The sequence below is a fragment of the Ascaphus truei genome, chromosome 8 (genome assembly GCF_040206685.1).
Source record: "Ascaphus truei isolate aAscTru1 chromosome 8, aAscTru1.hap1, whole genome shotgun sequence".
Taxonomy (NCBI): Eukaryota; Metazoa; Chordata; class Amphibia; order Anura; family Ascaphidae; genus Ascaphus; species Ascaphus truei.
The window spans coordinates 10,424,915-10,442,846 of record NC_134490.1 but is presented as its reverse complement, the minus strand read 5'-3'; the positions used below and the strand labels follow the sequence as shown (position 1 = coordinate 10,442,846).

The 17,932-nt window shown below is 39.6% G+C and overlaps 1 protein-coding gene across 4 annotated transcripts in view; it reads right to left on the bottom strand.

The window, feature by feature from the left end:
• Positions 1–17,932, bottom strand: part of LOC142501122 (uncharacterized) — a 75,108-nt gene that overhangs the window by 49,752 nt on the left and 7,424 nt on the right. The window lies entirely within an intron of this gene.

The following is a 17,932-nucleotide window of genomic DNA, read 5'->3' as shown; positions in this document are numbered from 1 at the left end:
GGAGAGGGGAGCCGACAGACAGCGGCGAAGATGAAGAAATTCATCTTTTCGTGCCGCTACCTGCGCTCAAATGTATGTATATGCATGGTTGTATGGATGTGTGTGTGTTTGTATGGATGTGTGTGTGTTTGTATGGATGTGTGTGTGTTTGTGGGTCAACGATTGTAAAACAAATCAAAAAAATATTTATTAAACTTTTTCTTTTTTTTTTTTAAATCTATCTAGGACTTACTTTCACTCACACAACCCATATACACACCCATACACACACACACACACACACACACACACACACACACACACACACACACACACCACACACACACACACACACACGGCTCCATATACATGAAAAGCATGCGGCACGTGCACGCGCGTTCGCATAGGAACGCACGGCCGCATGCTGTATAGAACAGCCCTTACACAAGTCCGCCCATACCTGGCGTTTGTTACCACTTTACAATGTAGGAGAACAATGGCTTAGTATTGTAACTCTTGATATGACAGCAATTTAGTAAGGAAATCCTAATTATATCCATTCTTCCTTCCTTGTGCAGTTCTGCTCTGCTTCTCTATTCCGTATTTAATCCAATCATGCTAAAGCCAGGCATTACATTGTTACGGTGACTGGAGGTGAAGCCACTTGGTTCATACACAATGCTGAAAGATGTTCAAAGGGCACAAGCCAACTCAATAGGCACGGGGAGAAAACCCATAACAGGTGAAAAGGACCGTAAATACTATATACATTGATATGCTGCCCTTCTTCCGATTGTCAGAAAAAGGCAGCATTGTGTCCCTTTAGGAATGAAAAAGGACAATTCTGTCCAAGAAATCTACACAACACACTCAAATTCATTAGGATTCATGTACATAAACGTCTATACGGAACACATGCACGTTCCCGCAGACATATGTACCATTTCATATATATCACACGTAGCTTAACCCAGGGATTCTCAACTCCGGTCCTCAAAACCCCCAACAGGTCAGGTTCAGGCTAGTCCTGCTTCAGCACAGGTGGCTCAATCATTGGCTCAGTCAAAGACTACCACCTGTGCTGAAGCAGGGATATCCTGAAAACCTGACCTGTTGGGGGGGTCTTGAGGACACCTGGCTTAAGGACAAATGAGACGTTCAATTAGTTAGCCTCTGAATCTTGCTTCATGCAGGACCTGGTACTGAGAAAGTGACTCTTAAAGAACGGGAAACGGATTACAAAGCTTTAAGAATTGCAAAATCCAATAGTTAGCTACATAAAGGTGTAATATGTAGTTACAATTCTGCAGGTTTATGGATATATTTGATCGAAGACGAATGTTAAAATCGTCCTTGAGCAAAGTGTTAAAGATCTGCAATATATATATATATATATATATATATATATATATATATATATATATATATATATATATATTGCAGTAGATCTTTAACACACACACACTATATATATATATATATATATATATACAGTGTTCGACAAACCTATACATTTGCTCGCCCCGGGCGAGTGGATTTAACCCCCGGCCGAGTAAATATTGGCCCAAGCAGCACACGTTTGGTACTAGGTGGCGAGTAGATTTTTTTGTGTGGCGAGTAGATTTTTTGGTGATTTGTCAACCACTGTATGTATATATGTATATATATATATATATATATATATATATATATATATATATATATATATATATATATATATATATATATATATATATATATATATATATATATATATATATATATACACACACACACACACACACACTATATATATATATACACACTATATATATATATATATACACACTATATATATATATATATATATATATATATATATATATATATATATATATATATATATATTGCAGTAGATTTTTAACACACACACACTATATATATATATATATATATATATAATATATATATATATATATATATATATATATATATATATATATATACAGTGTTCGACAAACCTATACATTTGCTCGCCCCGGGCGAGTGGATTTAACCCCCGGCCGAGTAAATATTGGCCCAAGCAGCACACGTTTGGTACTAGGTGGCGAGTAGATTTTTTTGTGTGGCGAGTAGATTTTTTGGTGATTTGTCAACCACTGTATGTATATATGTATATGTATATGTATATATATATATATATATATATATATATATATATATATATATATATATATATATATATATATATATATATATATATATATATATATATATATATATATATATATATATACATATATATACTGTATATATATATATACATATATATACTGTATCATATTGTGAGCACACTATTTTATGTTATATCATCAATTTGGTGGATGTTTACCAAATCATATTTTATACACGTTATTTGATTAAATAACAGCTGCTGTTATGGTTAAATAGCATCTGTGTATCGACTGCTTCTTCTGTTGAGTGTTTTTAATCATGCTTTTGACTGCTATGAAAAAAATCATCTCTGATGTTTATTAAGGATACATATAGAATTGTTGATTTTTCTACATTTAGCACTGTGGCAATCCTTAATATTAATAGTAGTAGCAATAATAATACAAATCATGCAGATACAAGACGTCAGTGCTTTGAAATCCATACAGTCCATCGTTAACATATGAGAAAGACAGAGATAAAAGGGAACTGTCCTAAATCTATTAAATATTTCCAAACCGTCCATTAAAAGTAATCAGGACCTGCAATTAACCAAAACGGCAATCATCAAACCATTTAAACATTCCTGCATGGTCAGGGTACCAAACTTGCATACAGACTGATGTAGCAGTTCAGTGATAATGTAAGCTAGGGGTTCATTGTACCTGTCTGATTCTATGCAAAGTGCTGCGTACACAGTTAGCATGAAATAAAACCCTTGTATCATGCAGATACAAGACGTCAGTGCTTTGAAATCCATACAGTCCATCGTTAACATATGAGAAAGACAGAGATAAAAGGGAACTGTCCTAAATCTATTAAATATTTCCAAACCGTCCATTAAAAGTAATCAGGACCTGCAATTAACCAAAACGGCAATCATCAAACCATTTAAACATTCCTGCATGGTCAGGGTACCAAACTTGCATACAGACTGATGTAGCAGTTCAGTGATAATGTAAGCTAGTGGTTCATTGTACCTGTCTGATTCTATGCAAAGTGCTGCGTACACAGTTAGCATGAAATAAAACCCTTGTACCATTGGCCACACTGATAGGTCAGACGGTGAGAAACCCAGCAGTGCCTTCACAGTCTTAACCGCTGCTTTGCATTAGCAGTTCAAATGCCTACTTCTATCCACATGTAATTTAATTAGTGTGAACACAAACTCCAGTAATGAGTTCTTCACGGTCACAAGAAGAAACGGTTTGCTGAAAACTAGGTTTTAATTGGTTTGGGGGCTTGAACTTCAAACGTAGAGAAATCTGATGACATTTTCAAGGTGTCCGTCAAGCAAAGCTTGTAATAATAATAATGAGTCAACATCCTTCTGCCGTTAGTAGACAACCGATGACTTAAATTTACAGCCTTGATCAGGTAGAAAAATAAACCTTTAGCTTCTGGATATGGATGGAGTAAATGTGCTTTGTATAGCTAAAAAGTAGGAAATACAAAATCGGTTGCTCTGTGGCTCCTATTGGATTAAATTAATTTGAGAGGAGGTGAAAGATTCCCGCACAAGGGGATGACGGCATTTATAGCATATTGAATGTGACCACTTTTGGAGCCTTCTACGAGAGGGGCAATTTTTTTTACGTGGATTTGGATCCACCGTGGATCGGTTGGATCTGTTGGTTCCTTTGGTCCACAGATTAACGTGAATCAATCTCAAAAACAATTGTCTTTTTCAGATAATTTTTATTTATTTTTTTAATCACTGACAATCCAATCCATCGATTGCGGAATCCGCGGATCGGATTGGTAAAATCCACCGGCGGATTGTATTCAATGGCAGTTTTTGATTAATCCGCACGGATTGAAACTCGAAATCGATGGATTTTACACCACGGAACGGATTGTGAATGAAAAGCTCGGGAAATTCAGCAAAACGGATGTTTGACAGTTTCACCCGTCCCTACCTTCTAACTATGAAGTTGAATATGCGGATGTAGAACTCTGGTAGGTCTACTACAATACCGGTACAGAAAATCTGGAAACTTCAGTGTCTATCCCGATCTAATAAAGAAATGGTGCCAGTACCAAACTGAACGGGGTGTGGAGGGCGTATCCCCCTGGCATGTAAAAGAAGTTTGCATTAATATATTGTATCAAACGAAACAAACCAATAAAGCAGTTCTACTGGTCTAAACTTGGCACAATTAACTTGTACGATAAGAGTATCCAACACATTTTATATTACAGCGCCAACAACTTGAAAACTTGACTTGAAAATTGGATTTCCCAAAACAAACAGTTTTTAAACACTGACAGGTCTGTAACAATGATATTTTGGACCAAGGCCAAATTTTTAAAACTTCCAATGACTGAGCTCCAGATTAGAACCAACGCTAACACCACCCTAACCCCTGCTACTTGTTTCAAATACTTGGGCATATGGTTTGACTCCCATTTAACATTCGGTAGGCATATTGATACCCTGACATCCAAAACCTATGCCAAACTAGGTGTACTTTACAGGAACAAATCCTCCCTAAAAGTCTGGTAGTCAGAAAGCGTATCGCACAGCAGATGCAAATTATCGACTATGGGGACATAGTATATGGCTCGGCACCCCAAACCCACCTTATTAAACTTGATATCCTCTACAATTCAATATGCCATTTTGTTTTCCAATGCAACTACAACACACATTACTGCGAAATGCTCAAAAAACTAGATTGGTCATCACTTGAGTCTAGGTGCAAAGTTCATCTTTCCTGTCTTGTCTTCAAATACTTTGTGGGCAAGCTACCCGTCTATCTGAACAAGCTCCTCACCCCCACCACATGCAACACTTATCACCTGAGATCTGACTCCAAAAGACTGTTCATGGTCCCATGGTTCAGCAAAGTATCCGGCCGCTCCTCCTTCTCTTACCATGCACCCCAAAACTGGAACAATCTACCGGAGACTCTCACAGCCACCACCAGTCTAAGTTCTTTCAAAACTAAATCTGTCTCACATTTGAACCTGGTCTGTAACTACTACTGTACATACGTCTATAAAATATATATTAACCAACTGTGAATGCAAGGTCTTGTATATAATGTATACCCTGTTCACTTATGTAACCATGTATTATTTGTCATCTTAAACTCTATGCACAGCACATACTTGAAAACGAGAGGTAACTCTCAATGTATTATTTAAGTAATAATCCCCGAAGAACAGGGCATTACTGGCCAATAATGCCCTGGCTGGAAGAGTTGAAGGCCCGAGGCGAAGCCGAGGGACTTTAACCCAGGCCGGGCATTATTGGCCAGTAATGCCCTGTTCTGTGGGGATTATTACTATTATAGGCTAATTGTAGACTTTTTTTCATAAATAAGACACTTTTGTATAGTTATAGATTTTTTAATTAAAATAAAATGGTAAATACATGAAACCACCTCTATATATCCTTACAGTGCAGATATCTATATACACACACTGCCGCCCCCTCTGTGTACACACACACACACACACACCGCAGCTCTACACACACATACAGCACACCACACACACACACACATAGCAGCTCTATACACAGAAACTCTACTGCTACACACACGCTACACCCATAAACACTGCTGCTGACACTGATACACACACAGTAGCTCTATACACACACACACACACACACACATCAGCTCTACACACATACAACAGCACAACACACACACTCTGACGCCACAATCAAAAATGCAGCCACTTACTAAACGTTGCACTCCCCCCCACCTCTACACACACACACACAAACACTGCACCTCTATACACAGCACCTCTACACACACACACAACATAGCACCTCTACACACACACAAACTGCTGCTACACACATGCTACACCCATAAACACTGCTGCTGACACGGACACACACACACACACACAGCACCTCTGCACAGATATACAACACAACAGCACAGCACACACTGCTACTGACACACACACACACACAAACTGCCACAAAGAAACTGGAGACAGCCAGTTACTTCTTTGCAGACTCCCCCTCTCCCCAAATTTAACTGAATCTGCTCAAAAAATCTCAGTCAGCTCGGGAGGGGGTTAGGAGTCAACCCGTGGCTGATACTTCCTGACCAATCCCCTGCCCTGTCTCAGAGCTGTTACTTCATTCTGACCAATCCCCTGCCCTGTCTCAGCTGTTGTGAAAGCTGATTATTTCCAGCCAAACACATTGAAAACTGCTAAAATTCCGGGCATTACTGATTGGATAATGCCTGGAATTTTAACCAACCAGAGAACAGGGTTTTCAATAATGCCCTGAATTTTACTGCTTTATCCTATAATTCTTGGTAAAACCTTTTATAAATAAATCAAACAATTTCACGAGGTGCTTTTTTTCAGTATTTATTACCTTTAAATAATAAAGTACTAAAAAAATTGCAACAGCAGAGAGTCAACTTTGCCGGGTCAATATTTAAATGATCTCATTCTCCACACAAGGTATTTTTGGAAAAGCTTCGGTCAAATTTGTATGGAAGTTGTTATGGAAATCTGACTCTAATGCAAGAAACTGATCAGTTTTCAGTACTTCAATAATCGGACAACACAGCTGCTTAACGTTATATGGCATTCTAACCAGTGATTCAGGCAGTCTTTCCATGTCTCTTCATTTAATAAATGAGAACAGAGCTATCATCTCTGCTTCCGTATAGAAACTGACACAGTTAATTAAAGGGTGAGGAGCTTTAACACAAACTTACTAATCGTTAATTTAAATGGGCATGGTAAAATTGAGCACCCCCTCGTGAAGCGGTGTTGCCTATTTTAGCTTTCGTTTGCGAACCATACAACATTTACTATTGGCTTCTCGCGAACAAGGTCGCAAATCGGGCAGATCCATTCAGCATTAAAAGTTAGTGTGTTGTAGGGGTGTGCAAGATTTTCCAGGGGGGCGCGGCAGTTGCAGAGGCCCGCGCTCTTCCCCAAGACATTTAAATTAAATGTCGGGGGGTGGGGGGGGAACTGCACGAGGCCTCTGCAACTTCCGTTACCTTGTCTTTGGCGACACGTCACCATGGCAACGCGGCGTCACGCGAACCTGCGGTATAATTTGACGCTGAAGACAAGGTAGGGAGGGGGGTGTGATCAGAGCCTGGAGAGCAGGCAGCTGGTGCAGACTGAAAAGTTTGCGCACCCATTGTGTATTGAACCCAACGCAGAATAAAATTCAGCATGTCACATGACTTTACAAACAAAAGACAGGGGTGCCCAATGCTACATCCAATTGACAAAACATATAAAAGTAATAAGTATAAAGTTTAAATACTTCAATAATAATATTTACTTGGTTATTTAGTTAAACCCTTTGGCCAAAGCATCATAAGCCTGCATACCAAAGTCAAGGTATAACCAAATTAATGCAGGTCCCAACATTAAACTGGGAACCCTTCCCTTAACCTCTGTATGAGGGGAAACAACCACTGCATCTCCTGTCCATTCAGCAAAATGCTAGAACCTCCCAAGTTAAAAAGGTGGGGAGGGGTGTTGGAGTTAGAGCATGCTGGGAATGTGTGTGTTAATGTGTGTGTCACATGACTTTATAATCTTTCCGTTTGACGTAATTTTGCATATTTCCGGTTTGGTTACATTTTGCAATTTCCATTTCATTCTGGCGAAATTACAACTAAACCTGGAAAACGTCCACTTTTCCTGGACTGAATTTGCGAGATTGTTCACTCAGTTTGGTTTTGCTAAATATTTAACGAGCACAGCTCTCTATGTAGAAAGGCATCAAGTCTTCAGTGCGAGTAAGGGACCATTCTCAGATATTTAGCGGAAAAATGCAATAAGCTTTATTGAGTAATCGGTGAATATATCGGCTCTCCCGTTCCATGTGGTTGATCATTTTGAAGGTCATTTAATTGGCAATTACTTTAGCACTTTGCTTAGTGATTCTTCACAGAGCAATATATTGCAGATCTCATCAAAAGCAAACCGGTCTTAATGCAGTATTTTGCGGTAAAAAAAAATGAAAAATTAATATCTGAATGCAGAGAATGCAAAAAAAACACCCAGGAATAGGGAAAAGTCACAATAAATTGTTCTCTCAATTTTCACTTTGCTGCAAAGAACAGGATCAACTATGGTTGCTTCCCCTCATTCAGAGGTAAAGGGAAGGGTTCACAGTGTAGTGTAGAACCTGCATTAATTTTGGTTATACCTTGACGTTGGTATGCAGGCTTATGACGCTTTGACCAAAGGGTTCAACTAAATAACCAAATAAATATTATAATTATTATTGAAGTATTTAAACTTTATACTTATTACCATATATGTTTTGTCAATTGGATGTAGCATTGGGCACCCCCTGTCTTTTGTTGTCTCTCTCTCCAATTTTGACTAGGTAATAGTGCAGAAAAAAATTACATTGTAAACATTGCAGTGCTAAAATTATGAATATGTAATATTTCATATTTCATAACTTGTAAACATTGCAATGCTAAAACAATGCATATTTAATACTTGATAAAATGTCAACATTGCTGTTCCAAACGATAAATATTTAATATATTTGACTGTCTATTTTGAAGTGTATTATGATTTTTCACAGTTTGTGTGGGACTTATTTTGATCTCACATGTAGGAGCGTTACTCATTTAAATGTTTGTAAATAGCTTTCACAAACGTACATCTTAGGTTGTCCAAATAATGGCTTAATCGTCTAGAGAAGGCAGCAATGCTCCTGTTAACCTGCTGCCAGGAGAAAGACGGGAAATAAATGGTTTAGCAGCAGGTACCACTCACTGACAACACCTCGCTCCTCTTGCGACTGTAAACCCTTTGCACGGAGCACCACCACGGTCAGACGCCCCAGGTAGTCATTGTAGCTGAGAGAAAACTGGATGTCTCCGTATTCTGATGGGGGCTTTTGGAAGAGAAAAGAAACATTTAAAAAAAAAAAAAAACCCAGCTCCCACGTCCTATATAGATCAATGAACCGAAGCCAACAACTGATCCAGATACAAACTTGGCCTGCACAGGAGACTAATAATTATTCTTGTTTTATAGGTGCATCGCCAAACATGCTAAAAATTCATTTAATACATTAGCACCTAACCATTTTTCAGCTATATATATTACAGTATTTAATCTTACAACTTCGACCAAGAAGGATTAATCACTGTTGGTCGAGGGCAAAGCCATATATTGCTTATCTGTTCAACACTCGAGGGTGCCTGTTAAAGACTGTTCTACTAACTACACCTGTCTTGGAATTGAGACTATGTAGATTATTTATTATTATTATTAGTTAGTATTAACATGTTCTGTACAGTATATTGCTTCAGTGTGCCATTTCTACTACTCTGCCGTTCACTGTATACCTTGCACACCTATCCTGAGAATGTTAAGAGTTGGGACAGAATGGTGTAAGTAGGTGAGATTTTGAGATTGTTTTTCTTCTGTACAATAAACCTAAACTTGCATTTGTCTTGATTTTTTTTTTTTTTAATAGCACAATATATTTTATTTTCATACCTCCATGTTTTCAAGTTCCAGGTCCCTCCAAATGACAAGTTTGCCATCATCGGTTACATTCTCAGTTCTTAAGGGGAACATCACCTGCCCCAGGAGGTGATGCTTTTTTATCTTATCCACGTGGTAAACTGAAAACTGCAGGGTCCTTTGATGTAACGTTCTCCCAGAAACCTGCAGAGAAAATCACATGGAAAGTTAGAAGGGAGAACGTACTGCCGAATGCCACTTACGTGCAGATATAATTAATTAGATTGTAAGCTCTTCGGGGCAGGGAACCTTTCCAAATTTTACTTTTATGTCTGAAGCACTTATGCCTATTATGTCACATGTGTTACTGCTGTAAAGTGCCATGTACATGGATGGCACTGTATAAAGATATACATACATATACAAAACAGCGTTAAGCCTAAACGCACCTTGAATGAAGAGCACCAATCTAGGTCTTAATTAAAAAACAACACTTCTATGAAAATATCGCCAAAAAGAATAATTAGAATTAGCAGAATATAAACAAAACGGTGACAATACTAGGCGCGGTTACACATACAGATAGTGACGTGTTATTCAAGTGACAAAATTATACACAATATTTTAGTGATAAATATGTGTCTTTATATAATAATGTGACAAGTGCACAGTGAAAAATATAATAAATATTTGCAACTCCCTGCTCGAACCCACTGGGAGGGACTGTTCTCGTAGGCCCCTATTTTAATCTAACCTAATTAGCAGAAAGCATACAAATGCTTGTGATATGTCATCTATATATCTATACATATACACATACATATTGTGTGATATACAAGAGAAGGCTTATAACAGCTGTATGTGGTATATAGGCAAGGTGTGGCAACAGTGTATGCATCAATCTCTCCCTCTATAAAATTGGCAAAACTGAAAAAAGAAGTGGAAAAATAGCACCAAACATACAGCACAGCCCCCCCAGGTCTTCTTCCCCAGAGCACAGTCACACACCAATGACATTGTTGGCAGCATCTTGCCAATAGAAAGGAAGCAGATACAAATCTGTACTTCTGACAAAGCATACAAAGATCTTGTTGAACCTGCTGAACACATAGTTAAGTTCTCATTCTTCATTTTTGGAGGGTTTTATTTTTGTAACAGAGAACATTTTATTTGTATTATTTCATGCGCATTGTATTTAGTGAAAGTGATTGCCATGAGATGTTTATCATTGACACTAGGAAATGGCTCGGCTTTCAGAACTCCGGGGTTTACTCTTTAATCATTGGAAACCTGAATTTAAAGGGGGTAAAACCCAATCTCAGAGTCACAGGGCCTCCTGCAAGGTAAATGTGGCGTGTTTAGCAAAACAATTGCAGCCGCTATCTCCAAGAGGATACTTCTAATAGCAGCACCCATGATCAAGACTAGCGATGTGGGGATGTCTTTAGACATGCTCTGTACAGTCTCAAAAACAGTCACATTGCTCAAAAGGTCACCAATATTGACCAAAATGTTGCCATTTTTCACCAGAATTTAGCAAAAATTGCAGTATATAAAAGGATCATGTGATCTTCACAATAAGCTTTAATGTGCGGCCAAAAACAAAAAGGCAAACTTTTAATATTTTTGCAAAACCTCTTCAGGAAAAAGCAGGGCACATTTTGCTGGGTTCGCAAACTGCTTAAAAAACAAAAAACAAACAAGGAGATAAAAAGACAAGATGAGTAGAAACCTGGAATTGTTTACCAAGTGATGGGAAGTCTCACAAGTGACATTGTTTGCAGTAAATACTTTGTTATATTCACCTCTGAGTGATATATTCACACATCACATAAGAGAGTACACAGGCACAAACTAAAGAACTTCACATCTGTGTTTCTTATTTATCCCCAGGAATCTCATCCTCACTGATCCTCTCTCCGCCCCATGGAAGCACAGAGACATCATCAGACCCTACCAGGCATGTTGTTCCATCTCACTCGGCATTGACTTACATACTGTAGGGACGGTCTCTAACCAAGAAGAATTTCAGGGAGTTGCCCTTTCAGTGTATATTTTTAACCTATACAGTGCTGGGGTCCAGGAGCAAACACATGATGCGGCCAGGTTCCGGATGCCTAAAAACAGAAGTGGAGTGGGTCTACTCTTCCATTACGGTCAAGCTGCCCACGCCATCTGGAGGGGTCAGCCCAATCCCCCCTGGAATACGAACGAGTGTCCATGACATACTTGTTACATCATAATAGCCTCTGGTGCAGTGGTGGGTAACTAGTCCTCAAGGGCCAACCAGTTGGGTTTTCAGGATATCCTTGCTTCAGCACAGGTGGCTCATTCATTGACTGAGCCCCTGATTAAGCCACCGTTGCGAATGCAGGGATATCCTTAAACATTGCCCTTTTGGGTGGCCCCTCAGTACCGGAGTTGCCCACTTCTGTACTGGCCCCTGCTATATCATTAAGGCGCTGTAAAAGGTAAAAGCATGAATTTAGCATTAACCTTTATAATATGAGATCTGGAGAGATTTTCCCACTACTTCTTAAAGAACTCTGACCTATTTGCATTATTGACTGTACCTGGAACACAAAGTTCTCATCAAACTGTGGGTTCAGGGTTTTGCGCTTGGTCTTAGACTGGAGATAGCGCCTCTTGTCAGGGAGAAGATGTATCTTCACAAAGGGGCAGCAGGATTCGGAGCTGAAGTGCAGGTTCCTGGCTTTGATCAGGGAGAGAACAAGCCTCTCTGTCTCCTGTTCATACTCCACCGCAAACCAAATGCGTCCAATGTTATCCTCCGGGAAATCAGATTCCTCGTTATCTTCTGGATACTTGTACAGGGCGGGGTTAATGGCGCCTGCAACATACGCTCCCCCTATCAAGGAAAAATGGTAACACGAGTTATTTATTACAGTATGTGGATTCTATGTTTTTATTCCACTGAACATTATAACAGTCTTTCTATCCCGAAAATACTGTATAACAAGATTTACCATGGAGCTCTGTGTTGGAGAAACAAATATGTGAATTATTATTTGTGGGGATTACTAAATACGAATTTGCAGAACATTCCCTCCACCCTCAACCCTTTAACATTAGAAGGAAGCAGCTTTATACCAAATTGTCAGTTTCAATGTAACAGTCAAGTATATGAAGTTCACCGATAGGTTACCCGTCCTGGATCTGCCCTGCATTGTGGGATCGTTCATATAGACAAAGTAACATACTGTACCCAGGGAACAGAAGGACGACCGAGGGAGGAAGTCAGGAGCACTATAGGGTTCACTCTCTTCCTGAATCCGTTCCCCATACTGCAAACCAACCCAGTCTCGTCCATAGAACTTGGGTGGTACAATGAATGGGACACTTTTAGCCCTAATAGTAACAGAAAGTACATGGGTCAGATTGAAAGGATAATAAAAAGGAGACAATTCTTCTAAATCAATGAGGTGAAAGAATAATTTCTAAGCTCTTCCATTTCACCAGTAATGCAGAGATATTTTTAATTATGCTGCCTTGTTAAACAAACAAACATTTTTTGTTTTATTTTCGCAGCCTTCTATAGAGCAACGAGTTATTCACATGCTTTGTTCATTTAACCTTTTGGATTTGACTGGCAAACTATAGCGATTATTTTGATCCTGTTTTTCAAGGCTTGGTATCTCAAGAATGCAAAATGCTATGAAGATGCCAAAAAAAGAACAGGTTTTTAAGAATCAAAAAGTGCAGTTTCAGAAGAGTCAAGTAGGGCTGAATACTGAGATCTATATATCTGTTAAAAAAAAAAACCTTAAAAAGTATTTTTTAGCCTAATAGTCACTTACTGCATGTGTTGTCTTGTTCACTTAAAGACACAGTCCTTCCTAAGACAAATTCAATGGATAATGGATTGGTACCTTCTTATCAAACACTGACACCTATAAATATTTTTTAATCGTTTAAGTGAAGTTATAAACATTGTGAGCGGAGATTTGGGTGGAGTTGGATTATCTGTCAGGGTGTTCAACAAGAGTTTGCACGGACAAAGTCTCCCTCTTATCCCCTTCCTTACCTTTATTGTCTCTTTGATAAGTACAGGGTGGGATAAGTGTTATGGCAGAGGTTCTCAAACACCAACCCCCCCACCCCCCCACCCCTCACACCCAACAGGTCTGCAGGATATTCCTGCTTCTGCCTACACGGCTCAATCAGTGCTGAAGCAGGGATATCCTGAAAAACCTGACCTGTTGGGGGATGGGGAGGTCTTGAGGACTCGAGTTGAAAACCCCTGGGTGAAGGAAACAACTGACAAATGTATAAGCTCCGAAGAAAAATAAACCCTGCTTAATTTCCAAAGAAAACAAAGCAGCAAAATCTTTGCTTTAAGCATGGTAACATTTTGAAGGAAGGCACTTAGATTGTTAAATGATTCACAAAATGTTGATTATAGGTCAGTTATCAGGGATTGCACTTTAAAATGTACCCACCATTAAATGAGTGCGCGTATTAGCTTTCACATTAGAAAGATCTGCCTGGTCACTAGTTATGGGCGAAGGTGTCACCGGGCGACCCACGAACATCTTTCAGACAAACACTTCTGCTTCTTTGCAAACACGAAGTAAAAGGTGACACCGTGTGCTCATTTGCATGGAATATCCCAGAATCCCTGGCTGCAGTGGAAGCATTGCATGCTAACAGATAATGGGGAGGGACATGGTTGCCGACATGTCCGTGACGTAAATGTGCTCACAGGAGGGATTAGTATTTGCTCTGCAAACTTCTGTTGACACCTTTTGTTATTTGCAAAAAATCCTGTAATTCCACCAAATCTCTATTTTCCTGAGTTTAGTTTTTTGGGGGGTTTTTAACATTTGCTTTACTTTTGAGCACATTTTTGCTTAGTCAAATTTTCATATATATATTTATTTTTTTTACGCTTATAGAGGCGCCTTTTTTCGTACTCAAATTCCTGAAAAGTCAAATATGCGAAGAAACGCCATTTTCGCAGCAGATTCGAACTTTGCCTAAAAGGTCACCCATCTCTAATAGTCCCACATCATCTTTACAGTGGCATAGTATAATTACTAGAAGTACTGTAGGTGACACAGGTGGTCCTTATCCGCAGAGTTATGGTAAAGAGCAATAAGGGGACATACTACTTCATTTCAAGAGAAGGAGCGGCTCAGTGAGTAAAGACACTGACTGGCACTGAGCTTGAAGCAGGGGAACCTGGTTCAGCTCCTGGTGTTGGCTCATTGTGACCTTGGGCAAGTCACTTTATCTCCCTGTGCCTCAGGGAGATAAATCATAGATTGTAAGCTGTATGGGGCAGGGACTGTGTCTGCAAAAATGTCTCTGTAAAACTAGCAGCGCATTAAAAGAACAAACAATAATAATAATAATAATAAGTGCTACTTTTTTTATTTAGACACTTTTTCTTTCAAAGAAATGGGATTTATTTTGTATAAAGCTTCCTAAAATTAGCCCCGCAAATCTGTGCTTCATTGCTCATATGCCATGACTGTATACAGAGGCGACACGATTTATTCAAGTGCGGCTAGTTCCGCAAGCCGGGGGATGCCCCGGCTTGCTAGCCGCTCTCCCTCGGTGTGCCGCGCGTCACCGATGCGCGGTCACGCGTCATCGGGTGCCTGCGCCCCCTGCACGCGCGTCCAGGGCTCCCCGAGGTAGCCCTGGTGTCCCGCGATGTGGGGGACGGCAATGGGGGGTTCTGGGGGACCCGGCGGACCCGGAGTGGGGAGGGGGAAAGCCCCGATCGGAGGGCGCTCCTCCGTGGCTTAGGCGCGCGCCCGGCACACTCCGGCGCGCGCCCGGTTACTGTCGCGGCCGAGACCGGGCAAATGCTCGAATAAACTCGGCCGCGACAGTAGTTCTCTTCTTTAGAAGTGCTTACAAACACCAGGATGGGACAGATAAACTATAGGCAGATAAAAGATAGACATCTTTTTAGAAAGGAAAGGTATACCGGGATATACCAAATAAGTAAACATGGGAAGAATGTTGATCCAGTCAATTCTTGGAGTCAGGAAGTAATTTATTTTCCCCCTTATAAGATATCATTGGATAATATGTCACTGGGGTTTTTTGTTTGCCTTCCTCCGGATCAATAAGGAAATATAGATATACAGTAGGATAAAGTATCTGTTGTCTAAATGTAGCATAGGTTGAGCTTGATGGACGTATGTCTTTTTCAACCTCATCTACTATGTAACTATATAACTATTGGTTTCATGATAAAGAGCAGGATAACTTTACACAGACAAACATCTTAAATGTGACCACAGAAAATGAACATTGTTTCAAAGTAGCTGCAGCTATTTTATTTAAATGTTGAGCAAATTATGAAAGAAAGAAAAATACATTTGTTTAGTATATTTCTCTGAAAACATAGTCAGTCCTTAACTAAAAAAAATGTGTAATCCCTGCACACACTGTAAGGGTACAATTATATAGAGACGTAATCCCTGCAAGTTCAGAACTCAAATTATATAGGAGGTGAGATAGAGAAGGCTTAAATATCACAAAAAAAACAATCTTTTTAGAGAAGGCCGTAGATTCATCCTGGTCATGATTGATATGATATGATTGATGAAACATGAATAATTCCTATTATGAACGTGTTCCCTAAAGTGAGACTGAAAAGGGGAGACCTAGTGTTTCTAATCTGTGCATCCTTCAACTCCCCCAATATCCGCCTCTGGTCACTCCCCCAATATCCGCCTCTGGTTACTCCCCACACGATGATGCAGATGGGTCAAACATTGGAGCGAGAACATTAAATCATTGATGGTAAGAGGAGCAAATGGAAAATAATTATTTGTGTCCCTTTGTTTCATAATCATCTTAGCATACAGTGGATCCGTGGATGTTTTCTGATATAATTGTCCTGTGCCAAACCCAACTGGAACCCCAAAGACTTACCAGGGATCTATGGGGTGTCCTACTGAAGATGTCTGCGTTACTGCCTGGTCCACAGCGATGACTCCTGTGTGTGTCGGTGTTACTGCGTTGAAAAACTCTTCGTATGAAGGACCGATGCAAACCTTTCTCCATAGGATGTACACGCCAATCCCAATGATAATCAGGAGGAGAACAGCTCCTATCACACCTCCTGCCACTACAACCAGCTGCTCTAATTGCAGAAAAGTCACAGAACAAAAACAGTTACACTCACCCAGGCCAAGGACTAGAAGACAAAAACAAAAGCCTTAAGCTTTGGGACTTATTCTATATGGGCCAAAACAGCAGGTCATGCCATTTAGGGCCAAAATGTTCAATGACCCAATTAGTTGCTTCAGCCCATATAGAATAAGTCCCTTAGGATCCAATGAATGTAAAAGACTTATAACACAAACAGCACCGTCTTCACATATCGTCATTAAACAATATAGTGCAAAACTATAATACAGAACTATATTGCATAGGTCCATGAATATGTATTCAGTATAATGTGCACAGAATATTGCAGAATGTTTATAAACTACTGTATGTAGACCAGGGGTCTCAAACGCAGCCCTCAAGGACCACCACCAGGCCAGGTTTTATGGATAGCCCTGCTTCAGCAAAGGTGGCTCAATCAGTGGCTCGGTCTTTGACTGAGTTACCTGTGCTGAAGCAGGGACGTCCATAAAACCTGGCCTGTTGGTAGCCCTTGAAGACTGAGTTTGAGATCCCTGATGTAGACACTCTAATCTAGAAATGTATCAGTCCCACAAATACAGATTTAGGCCCAGATGTACTAAAGGTTGATGATAATGCTGCAGTAATAATGTGCTTCATAGAAAATTGGGATTGCACCTCTTTCTTTCTTAATATTTACTAAAAATGACATATTCATAAGTGGTTCGTGATAATCAATCTCATTTGTATGCCTCAAAAAAAGCGGTAGCAGCATTAAGGAATACAAATAAGCGTTAACGCAGATATCTGCGCTAATCAGCTGCAGCGTTGCAAATGTGTGTGTGCAGAGGGTGAGGGGGGTGTCATACTTTCCTACCATATGGTTATGTTATCAAAACCCTACGGCAAAAAACTATATAACCCCTTGGATGCCTGAGGCTACCAATGCATCGGGCATAAAGGGTTTAATATCCAACATAAAAACCCTACAAATAAACCACAAAAAAACAGAACACATATGTGCAAATTGGTAACCTTTAGTAGCCCAAGTGGCAGCTAGCCATGGGCTGCCCACGCTTAACTGGCTACTTGGACTTCTAAGGGGTTAATATATTATTAAGGTCAACGTTTTTAATATTTCAGTATGTATTTTTATCATTCATTCTAGGTTGGCTAATCTTAAATTGTCTTCATCTATTGT